The following is a 12,581-nucleotide window of genomic DNA, read 5'->3' as shown; positions in this document are numbered from 1 at the left end:
AAATTTATTCTATCTATGAGAAATATTTAAAAGGAACTGTATTTATGACCTGTTTTTAAATGACTGTTTTATGTCAAAAATGCTGGGGAAGCATTTTGACGGTCTTGTGAATGAGGTCATTGGAGACCTAGCTGATAAAGTTGCAACAACTCGGAGAGTCACGGAGGACGTCTCGCGTAGCAAGGTCGGCTGAGGTCTTGACCAGCCTCGGTTCGATTCAAATGGTGAGCTTCCGGTACAAAGGATGAGGAACCAAGGAAGCGGCCTATGAGTGAAGCGCTAGGTCACCTGCGAAGGATCCTAGAGGATACTGAGACCATACGGTGCTCGAGCTCTAGGTCGCCAAAGATACCCACACATGCGTCGAGGAAGATATTAGAACAAGGAGTAAGAGTTGTTTTATGAAATCGGGCATGGATCTGGTTGATTGACCTTGCTGGTCCAACGGATGAGTCCATGGCTCTTTTATATGAATCTGTTGGTTGATCTTGTTGATCTTTAATGGAGATTCCATCTTGATTTTTATAAGTGAATATATTTTCGGTTACTATGAGCTAGGAACTATCGAAAAAAAAGCCCCTGAGTGGACAGGTGGTGAGCGTTCTGGTTGCCAATGATGCCATAGATACACTGATGAAGGAATGATTGGAAATAAGGATTCAACTAGATATTTTAGAGGATTATGATCAGTGACACTATGGTTTCATTAAATGATTGTTTTAAAGATAGGTGAATCTATGAAAAAGGCAATTTCATATTGGGTGTGTAAGTGGTGTGATTAGCACTAAATGTGCATGAATATCTAGCTAGGGACCCTCGGAACTCTTTTTCTTGGTACTCGAGACAAAACCTAACCAAATTCCTAATTGAATCCCATCACTATAGTGGTTGGCCATGGGACTGGGGATGGGGTTAGACTAGACTGATGGATCCGTAAAATGAGACTCAAATCTGTTATAGTACGATAGATGAAGTAAATCCCGGATAGTAATTGTTCTATGGAAAAAGAATCAACGGCTGTGCCTCTCGATGGGAAAAAAAGCGTTGGTTTCTATGATCTAAGTGCAAGTTTCTTCCTTGATCTGACCAAGTGAATCGGTCAAATCAGTTTGGTCAGTAATGACCCTGACTACGTAAGAGTACAAATATCCTAGAGGAAATGCCTTTGCTTTCCGGTAGGGGGAAGTTTTTTCGGGTTTAATTTTTGAAGAACCAAGGGATTAGTCTCTTGACCGAATATCCGTGGTGGGCGAGGCCCCGAGTGAGGGATCCTGCCCCGTGCAAGAAGTGCTACTTCCACTGCTAGCACTCCCAAATCCGCCGTTGCGCGGAGGGGGCAGGGATCTTTTATCCGGTATATCAGAGCGAATTGGCTAAAGTGGATCAACTGAAAAGCCAAAAATGTCAAAAATTTGTGAAGTAATAGTAAAAAGTTGTAATTGTGTGATGAAACTCATAAAATTTGATATTCAGACTGAAATTCATAAATTGGTAATTGGGTCTTCAGATGGAAGTTCTGCAATTGTATGGAATCCCTGACTTGCTTGAGGCCTAGTCATGATGGTATTTACCTTATAGTTCCAAGGATCATGACCGAGGGTATAACTACAGCTCTTTACTGGCAGTATATACAAGTAAATCTAAGACCTTGAAATTATAAGTAAAAATGCTATCTAGATGATGAATTTGAATGTGGTTGATATGATTTTAAGATTCTGGTTGAGAATTGATGAGTTGATTTGGATTCTGATTGAGATGATTCTTGAATTTTGGTATTGGATCTAAAGTCGGATTTGAATTGTAAATAAAAGGACTTAAAAGTCAATATTAGATAATTTGAAAAAAATTACATTTGAAAAATGGGATTATGGTGAACTTGTCCAAAATTTTGTCAAAACCCCCTCATGTGACATCATTGGAAAGATCATAAAGAGTAGAATCTAGATCTACAATCTTCAACAAATTTGGAGCTAGCATATTTAAGATATATCCAAAATTAAATGGAGTGATTAATTCCCAGAATATGAGATTTTTTCCAAATTATGTAATATTGACTTTTAACAAGATTTTTCGTATTGATAGGATCATGGATCGAGGTCGTCATGGTAGGAATAATAACCCCCAACTCAATGAGGAAGAGCTCAACTTGGATGTTCATAAAACTTTTCATAGATCGCAGCCTGGATCTTTCAAGGGTGAAGGGGAAAACTTGGGCGAGACTGTGGAGAAGTGGATCGAAGCAATGGAAGAGTACTTCGATGTTACCGGGTATAATGAGAAGAGCAAAATGGCTCTTACAAGGTCGAAGATAATAGAAATAGCCAGAGTAGCATGGAGAAACCACTGCGAGACAAACTGTGTGGATCAAAACACTTAGACATGGAATAATCTCAAACTTTACTTAAGAAAGAGATTCTGTCCTCCCAGCTTTTTGGAAACAAAGATGAACGAATTCTTACAGTTAACCCAGGGGAGCGAAACTATTGAAGTATATCACCAAGCGTTCGCTCTCCTCGCCACCGTTGGATGAAGATCAGCTGATGGCTAGGTTCATTCGGGGACCAAACGAACCTTTGAATATCCTAGTGAAGAATGCCAAGCTAGTTTCCATGGCCAAAGCAGTGCGGATGGCGAAGGATTTTGCCAAGGCCTTTGATGTCAAGGTCCCGCCGAAGCCAACACCATCATGTTTCAAAAGGTTTTTAGCTCCAGAAGGTGATTCCAACCTTCCACTATCTAAGAGATATAAGGGTCAAACCCAAGATATGGGAAGTTCCAGAATAGAAGAAATGTCCTTTAACCGGAACTGAATTCCTTGGAGTTCAACTTCAAAAGTTTCACCCTTGAACAAGGGAGTGAAATGCTATAACTGTCAAGGATTTGGACATCGCAGTATGGATTGCCCAACACCTTTTAGAACAAGGTTTTCAGGGCAAGAAAATCAGGGATCAAGATTCGAGACTCAAGCTCCTTCCTTCTAGAGTAATCAGGTTTCTTTCCGCTAATATTAGAGAAATCCCAGAGGTAGACCCTCTAACCAACCCGTAGTTTCAATCCAAAGTAATGCAAGACCTCCACCTCAGAATAGGGGAAGTCAAAGAGAGATGTTCCCAAATCGGCCATCCACTTCCAATGTAGTAACGCTGGAAGTGATTGAAGAAGAAGAAGATGATGAAAGAGATCATACTCCACCTACGAGATGAGGACATCTCGTGTTTTTTAAGTGGGGTAGGATGTAAGATTCCTCATTCCAGCTTTTGAGGTGTATAGGTGTAAGAACCTTCCCTTCTGATCTTGTAATTATTCCCCTCTTTGAAATAAAAGAAAGATTCTGTTTGACCCTGTTTTAGCCTAGAGAGAGAAAATGTCTAGAGAGAGGTAATCCAAAATTGAGATATTTTTGGATATAAAAATCTTCCTAGTGTCTAAAATGGTTTCCCCTGAAACAGAAATTCAAAAAGAACTTTCCAATGTGCATTTGGAATTAATTGAAAAGAAGTATAGAGGACCTTAGCCTAAGGGTCTAGATTTTCAAAAAAATTTGGATTATGGTCCAATTAAGGTTCCTATGGGCCAATAGGATCAATCCAAGTGTGGGGAGGAGATATTTATAAAAGAAAAATTCTTTTCCATAGAACAAGAATCTCCCTGTGACTTACTTTAACTATTGTAACTTAAACCTAACTGAAGTTTGTTATAGGAATCCACCAATCCCAACCGGCTCATGGGTTTAGCCAACTGCACACCAACCACTGTATTGGTGGGATCCCTCTTTATAAAAATTAGTTCTATTTTGTCCCAGGTACTAGGGAAAAGAGTTTCCAGGTCCGATAGCCGGCACTCATGCAAATATATTAAATAGACAACACCAATATGAAATCACCTTTTCTCAGATTCAACTATTTTCAAGACAAAACTATAATAAAACCACAACGTTTCCATTATAATCCTCAATATTCCAGTTCCATTGGTTTTTACAAAAAGTTATCATCCGGACTCTCCGTTTTGAAGACCAGCTAGTCAACCAACAAGATCCAATTTCATAGTTTCCAGTTCACTTAATAATTTCTCGCCAATCCATGAATATCTTCCTCGACATACGTATGGGTGTCCTAGTAGCTGTTGAGATATCAAGCTCATCTAGTGAGGCGGTGGACATTAATCCCCACACTTACACCACTGGCATGGTTGGTGAGACCTAGGTGATATGCGGCCAGTGGGATGACAGGCTGTGTGACAGCCATTCTAGAGACTGGCATAGTTCTAGCGCCAGCTCATTTAGTTGGGTTCACACTATAGAAAACCCTAGTATGTATTTGGTTGAGTACCTTTTCATATTTGTGTGTACTCTTATCTTTGTATATGGTGTGTTGAGTGTTGTGTGAAGAAGAAGAACATTTTTAGCCTCTCACCTTGTGTGTTCTCTTTTAGCCTCTCACCTTGTGTGTTCTCTTTTAGGGTTTTGTGAGTGCGAGTGTGCTTGCAAGAGCTCAAGCTCTCTTCTCCCCTGCATCTTTTCATGGTATCAGATCCTGGTTCATGCTAAGGGCTGAGCTGCAAGCAAGAGAAGCACAGGAAGCAGTACGAGGGTAAGACCTTCAACTACTCTTCCCTATTTGTGTTGGTGACTACACCCTTGTCGGGAGCTCTACGGGCTGTCTTCCTACAGTTCTTAAAACAGAGTTCTGCAGAGAATCGATGACTTACCCACCCACAGTACTTGAAATCGCCTGCTTTTTGAAAAACGGAGATCCTAACGCGCCTGAAACACGTTTTCAGCCTGTTAAATTCTGTCCAATAGGACTGTCTTATAGGACAGTATAGTTTCCCTATAGCTTTACTCCCGCGAAGAAAACTCCTTAATCAGAGATCGTTTGCCAATGCCTCCCGTAGAGCTCCCAACACACAGGTGTAGTTGCCAACACAAATAGGAAAGGGTAGATGAAGCTCTTACCCTCGTACTGCTTTGTGTGCTTCTCTTGCTTGCAGTTCAGCCCTTAGCATGAACTAGGCTCTGATACCATGAAAAGATGTAGGAGAGAAGAGAGCTTGAGCTCTTGCTAGAACACACACACTCACAAAACCCTAAAAGAGAACACACAAGGTGAGAGGCTGAAAATCTTCTTCTTCTTCACACAACACTCAACACACCATATACAAAGATAAGAGTACACCCAATATGAAAGGTACTCAACCAAATACATACTAGGGTTCTCTATAGTGTGAACCCAACTAAATGAGCTGGCGCTATAACTATGCTAGTCTCTAGAATGGCTGTCACACAGCATGTCATCCCACTGGCCGCATATCACCCATGATCTCACCAACCATGCCAGTGGTATAAGTGTGGGACTAACGGGACAATTGATCTAACGAGTCAAAGTCTTAACTATCTAAATTGATCCGAGACCGAACCCGAAAGTCACATGGTCATATCAAAGAAGAGACTTTCACTTGGTCCATAGAATCACCACTTTTTTCCTCCTTTAATAACGAGGCACAACCGCTAATTCCCTCCCACAGAACAAGGGTCTTCCTAGGGCTTAATCTAACTAACGAACTAATCGTAACTTGTTTGTATCATAGGAATCCCTCAGGGCTTAATCTAACTAACGAACTAATTGTAACTTGTTTGTATCATAGGAATCCCTCGATCCACCCTAACCCCAACCGGTAGGTTAACCATTGTATTGGTGGGATTACTTTATAAAAATTTGGTTATGTTTTGCCCGAGTACGGAGGAAAAGAGTTCCCAGGCTCCCTAGTCGGCATTTTAAGCAAAATTTAAGGTAGGCATACCACGGACACACCCAATATGAAATTGCCATTATAACAGACTCGACTGTCTTTAAAACAATCTTTCAATGAAAATCATCGTATTGCTGATCATAATCATCCAAAATATCAAGTCCATTGTATTACAAAATATATCATCCAGACTCTCCGTTGAAGACCAGCTGGTCAACCAACGAGATCCAATATCAAAATTCAGTTCACAAAAGTCATTCTTTTCAGTTCATCTGAATCTTCCTCCACGTACGCATAGGTGTCCAGCAACCGTGAGCCTGTGCATCACCTGGTCAAAACCCTCTAGGATTCTGCTTAGGTGTCCTAGCACTTCACTCAGGGATCGTTTCGTCAATCCTCGCCCATCGTACTGGAAGCGCACCATTTTAACCATACCGAGGCTGGTCAAGACCTCGACAGGATTTGCCACGAGAGCGACATCTCTCGACGACTCCCCGCCAATTGTTGCAATGAGTCTCTCCTTAGTTAAACACATACCAGATGCTTCCTCTAGCATTCTAGCATAAAACAGTCCTTTATAAGAAAACAGAGATTCTATGCAAGTAAAATTCTCGATTTGATATTGGTTCCACAAAACCCTTTTTTTCCTTAATCCATATTTTCTTAATGAGAATCATTGATCTCATCAGGGTAATCTACCCATCATTTGATTGAATGTCCAACTAGTTTCTTGGTGCTTTCGGTCAAGGAAAAACTAGGCATACCAACGGTAGTCTATTCTTTGTATTAAGAACTGGAATTGGTCATGAAGTTTTTGCTTGATTCAGATGCTTGATTCACATCGAGAGATGGACAAGTAGTTTACTGGCCATCCCTCTCACAGTCCTGGTCTAATCAAAACCATTCAGTTTATTTCTAACTTTGATTCCAAGGATTTTCTTCATATAAACATCTATTGAACTTCTAACCGTAGGAAAATTCCAACTTTACGAATTTCATTCTGACCATAATAGATTAAGAAATGGTTTTATATGAGAATATCGAATTTTTATAAAAATTCTTCTTCCATTTAATCTAATTTTGGGTTATCAATTTGGTGATTTATCCACATAAAATATCTAAAGATATTCTTTCTACAAATTTAATTTATCAACCCTAATTCTCTAGGTGGAATTATGGTAAAATTTCCTCTTTTGTCACCAAAATAAAATTCAAATCTTTCTCTACTTAAATACCATCAAAATTCTTTTTTTAACTAAATACAAATATCCTTTTTTTGAAAATGCTTAAAATCCCTCTTTTTGCATTAAAATGATTGAATTCCAAATGTCATGGGAATTCCTCTTTTATCATAAAACAAATTAATCTAAAATTTTTCTTTAAATTAAATAAAATATCCATTATTTTATTTTGGCAAGAATTCCACTTTTACCATTTAAATGATTGAATTCTCAATGTCATGGGAATTCCTCTTTTATCATTTATAATTTCTCATGCATAAAATAAATTTATCTAAAATTCCTCTTAAAATTATATAAAATGTCCATTATTTTAATTATGCCAAGAATTCCACTTTTACCATTTAAATGATTGAATTCCAAATGTCATGGAAATTTCTCTTTTATCATTTATAATTTCTCATGTGTATAAAATAAATTTATCTAAAATTTCTCTAAAATTAAACAAAAATATCCATTATTTTAATATACCAAAATTTCTCTTTTTCCATTTAATTACATGGATCTCCATTATCATGGGAATTCTTCTTTTTGCATTAAATCTTTTTTACCAAAAATCTCTCTTTTCTTTAATTAATTATTTATGCATAAATACTAAAAATTAGTTTTCTCATGAAAATTATTCTTTTAGCATAGGATGTCTCATCCTAAAATATGGTAGGAATTTCTCTTTTAGCATTATGCATAAAAATAAGATATGTATTAATTTCTAAAAAAATTTCCATAGCTTTGCTGCTATTACAGATAATTTTTAATTTTTCTAGAAAAGAACAAGACTTTGTAATACAATTATGATAGAAGAACTATTCTTAAAATTAAATCCAAATTATGGAATTAAATCATAAATTTACCATAATTTTATTAACATAAAAGCATAAAAATACTATTTTCTTAACCTCTAGCTTAACAAGCTTAGAGTTTGGCTTTGAATTAAGAATTTATCAATGAGAAGCATTCATTTTCTAAAGAATTAGCCACATGAATGACTATTCTTTTGGGAGAGAGCGATATACATAAAAAGCATTCAAAATAAGCATAAAGATTAACTTTCTTGTGATTAATCAAAGCTCTTAGAGAAAGCTTGATTTGCATTAAAAACAACTAATTAGAAACTTCTCAAGCTTGAGAAGTGAAATCATTTGTGAATATTATTAAAAACCATGAAATTCCTTCTTACCTCTAGGTTTGGCTTGCTTCTTTATCTAGAAGTGAAGCCCCCAACCAATCAATTGGTTAAGTTTGTTGATAAGAAAGCTCCAAGAGTTGTTGAAGAGAGAGAGAAGCTCCAATCTCTCCAAAAGTGGAGGATTTTTAAGGGATAATAGAAAATATGATTATTTTAATGTAATACTGTCATGGTATAGCTCACAGATGAGAATACAAAAGAATGAGGGTCTATTTATATGTGAGGGAGGCCACTAACTGAGTCCAACTAGGTTCTAGAATTTTTCAGCTTCAGTTTGGCTAAATTTGGACAAGATTTGGACCAGCTTAGCTCCCATTTTGATCCAGTTTGATCTAGGAGAGAGGAGAGATCTAGGAGAGAGGAGAGATAAAAATATCTTAATTTTTTTGAATTAAAAACCCTTCCACACATGTGAAGGAGGTGCCTACCTCAAAGGTTCCCCTCTCCTTACCAAGGTGTCAAAAGATCATCATTCCTCCAAAATATCTCATTTTTTTAGTAATATCTCTTAATTTTTAACTAATAAACCTTGTACTCAGTTAACTCTTCATCTTATGTGAGCATTTACTCATTTTTGGGTATTTTCTTTTATTCATTGGATTTATCTCATCCCAACACTTCGATTAATCCTATTGGCCCATAGGAACCTTAAATGGACTGTAATCCAGAAATTTCTGAAAATCTAGACCCTTAGGCTAAGGTCACTTATATCATTTTTAATTGATTCCTAATGCACCTTGAAGAAATTATTTTGAACTTTTGTTTCAGGGAAATATATTTTTGATATTAGGAGAATTTTATATCCAAAAATATCTCAATATTGAATTACCTCTCTCTAGAATTTTTCTTCTCTCTAGGCAAAATCAAGGAAAAATAATATTTTCTTGTATTCAGAAATAGGGAATGATTATAGGGGATTGAGGTAAAAGTTTATTCATTATTCAAGCTAAGGAGGAATCTGACATCCTCTCCCACTTAAAAAACGTGAGATGTCCTCATCTCACAAAGTGGGGGTAATCTTTTGCCAACTTTTTTTTCTTTCTCCCACGTGGCGTCTTCTAGAGGGAAGAACTTCCACTTGACTAAAAACTCTTTGAGGACTCTGCTCATGAGAACCTTCTCCTGAACATTAAGGATTTCTTCAGGTTGGAGTACCATCTGGCCTTGAGTCAGAGAAATCAATTGTTCATCTCATCAAGTACGTGACTTGGGCTGGGTACATATTTCTTCAGCAAACTCACATGGAATACATTATGTACCTTGAGATGGGGAGGTAGAAGAAGTTTATAAGCTAGATTGCCCACTTTCTTTATAACAACATACGGTCCACAAAATCTAGGAGAGAGCTTCTTGTACTTGCCTAAAGATAAGGAACTTCTTTTTGGTCATACTCGAATGAAGACCATATCTGATTCTTCAAACTCTCTGTGATCTCTTTTTATCTGCATATTGCTTTTGCCTATCTTGGGTTGCCTTAATATATTTACGGATTGATTGCATTTGTTGGTCCATGTCATCAAGCATTTGTTTGGACATTTTGACTCTGATCAATGGGTCGACAGACCAAGTCAATGGTGTAAGGCAATCTTGTCCATACAAAGCTTTGAAAGGACTCATTCCAATGCTTCGATGAAAAGAAGCATTGTAAACCAGATACAAATGGCTTAACCACTTCTTAGGTTCCCTCCGCAGCATGACCGAAGGATATCTTCTATTACCTAGTTCACTCTTTCAGTCTAGCCATCTATTTCGGGGTGATAGGCTATATTGAGATCCAAGAAAGTTCCTACTACTTCAAAGAATGTAGTCCAAAATTTTGATGTAAACTTGGGATCTCTGTCATTTACTATCCTCCTGGGTAAGCCATGCAATCTAAAGATCTCTTTAAGGAAAAGTTTGGCAACATCCACTATAGAGTATATTTCTTTCACCTGGAATTAGATGGGCAACTTTGGTTAGTATGTCAACTACCACAAAAATGGAGTTGTATCCTGATTGCACTGAAGGTAATCCAGTGACAAATTCCATACTGATACACTCTCACTTCATCTATGGAATGTCTAGAGGCTGCAGTTTCCTTGGCATCATCTTGACTCTCTTTGCCTTGATTCTGTGACACATTAAGCATTGCCGCACATGATCAAGTACATACTTTTTGAGTCCTGGCTAGAAGAAGCTTTTCTTCACAAACATATAGGTTTTTATAAGCCCTGGATTTCTAGCTATCAGGCTATCATGGGCTTCTCTCAGAATTCTTCCCTTTATTCCCTCATCATTGGGAATGCGTAGCCGATTATTATAATACATGCATCCTTCATCCAATTTGTACCCAAGAACTCGACTCATTTCCTGAGGAGTCTTACTTTCCGGGTAGCAATAGGGGAAAAGAATTTGTCCTGCATGATTTTCTCCCTTGCTTCACTGATTAATGGATTTGACACCACTATAATTACAAGCAAGGAGGCTTTTTTATTGAGCGCATCTGCCACCACATTTTCTTTCCCCGGCCAATACATAATTTCATAATCGAATTCCTACTTCAACCCACTTCTCCATAGCCTCACCCAAGTTATCTCCTTCACCTTTGAAGGGCCCTGGCTGAGTTTTGTGAAGAGCCTTGCGAATGTCGGGGTCAAGCTCTTGATCAGTGAGATTGAGAGGGTCTGGCTGTTGGCCACGGTTTCCTCGCCTCATGATTCTGCCAAAAATGATACATTATTAAATTTTTATTTTGATTTCATCCACGAGATCCTAAGACTTAAGAGGTTTGAAAAATAATTTCTTAAACAAGATAAACGATCTTATTGGAGATCTATGACATATGTCCGAGTAGCAGATTTTGCTTCATCAATTTGTCATATAATAAACAATCACTTATATAATAGGGAATTTTTCCACAAAACATTTCTTTATTTAAATAAAGGTTGCAATATGTACATAGAGCATCTCGGCTCTAGAAAATCTCCTTGGGAGACGCATAAGATGGCAATACTGGGCTACAGACATGCCCTGATACAAATGTTCCCTTACTGCCAAGGGAGCTACTATCTTTTCCTTATTAGGAATAAAGCGACTAAGAAGTCTGTAGATATGGCACGAAAGTCTGAAATCTCGAGGCATAGGGTGATATAAAATAACACCATGTATCACTTTTAGCCTCATCAGAATCATGGCCAATGAGATATTTTGCCTCAGCATCATGCGCTGGTCGCAAGAGGCATGGACATACTGCCTTGCAAACCACTTGTGCTGCCGTCTCTCCACTGGGTCAGGGAAATATAAATCCTCCAAATGGCCTGTGAGTCGGGCTTGGCTTGTTCAAGTTGTAGTAGAAGAGATGAGATTCTCAAAGGCGAAAGCAGACATATCTTATGAGACTGGGTGAGGTCAAGAACACATGATAAGTGTGGAACTTCCATCTATAAAACCAAATTTCTTGATTAAAAATTTTCATTAATGAAGCTTAAGGAATGAAAATACAATACGTAAATGCTCTCTCTCAATTTTTATTATAAATTTCTGATAAGAATTCATTTGTCCTTATTAGCTTTCAACAAAGCTCTGATACCAGCTGTGAGACACCTGCCCCCCCTCCGCGATGGCCCCTTGGAGGGCACTGTTGGCGGGCGGAAGCAGCGTCAGCCTCTCGTGCGGGGCAGGGATCCACACTCGGGGTCTCACCCACGGATATCCGGGGACAAGAGACTAGCCCGACGGTTCCTCCGAAACCGAGCCCAAAAAAACTTCCCTCGCCCGGAAGGCATGGGTGATTCCACCAGGAAAATCATCTAACAAGAGAATTGATCTAACAAGTTAAAGTCTTAACTATCCAAACTAATCCAACCGAACCCGAAAGTCACATGGTCCGATCAAAGAAGAGACTTGCACTTGGTCCATAGAATCACCGCTTCTTTCCTCCTTTAACGAGGCACAGCCCGCTGATTCCCTCCCACAGAACAAGGGTCTTCCTAGGACTTAATCTAACTAACGAACTAATTATAACTTATTTGTATCGCAGGAATCCCCCGATCCAGCCCCCATGGGTTAGCCAACTACCTAACCACTGTATTGGTGGGATTCCTTTATAAAAATTTGGTTATGTTTTGCTCGGGTACCAAGGAAAAGAGTTCCCAGGCCCCCTAGCCGGCGTTTCAAGCAAAATTTAGGCATACCACATACACACCCAATATGAAATTGCCATTATAAGAGATTCGGCTATCTTTTAAAAAAAATCTTTCAATGAAAATCATAGTATTGTTGATCATAATCCTCCAAAATATTGAGTCCATTATTTTACAAAATATATCATCTGGACTCTCCGTTGAAACAGCTGGTCAACCAACGAGATCCAATATCAAAATTAGATTCACAAAAGTCATTCTTCTTAGTTCATCCGAATCTTCCTTGAC

Source organism: Cibotium barometz, chromosome 27 (assembly GCF_041138505.1).
Source record: "Cibotium barometz isolate CiBa-2024 chromosome 27, ASM4113850v1, whole genome shotgun sequence".
Lineage (NCBI taxonomy): Eukaryota > Viridiplantae > Streptophyta > Polypodiopsida > Cyatheales > Cibotiaceae > Cibotium > Cibotium barometz.
The sequence above is the reverse complement of the archived record's forward strand: the minus strand, read 5'-3'. Positions refer to the sequence as shown.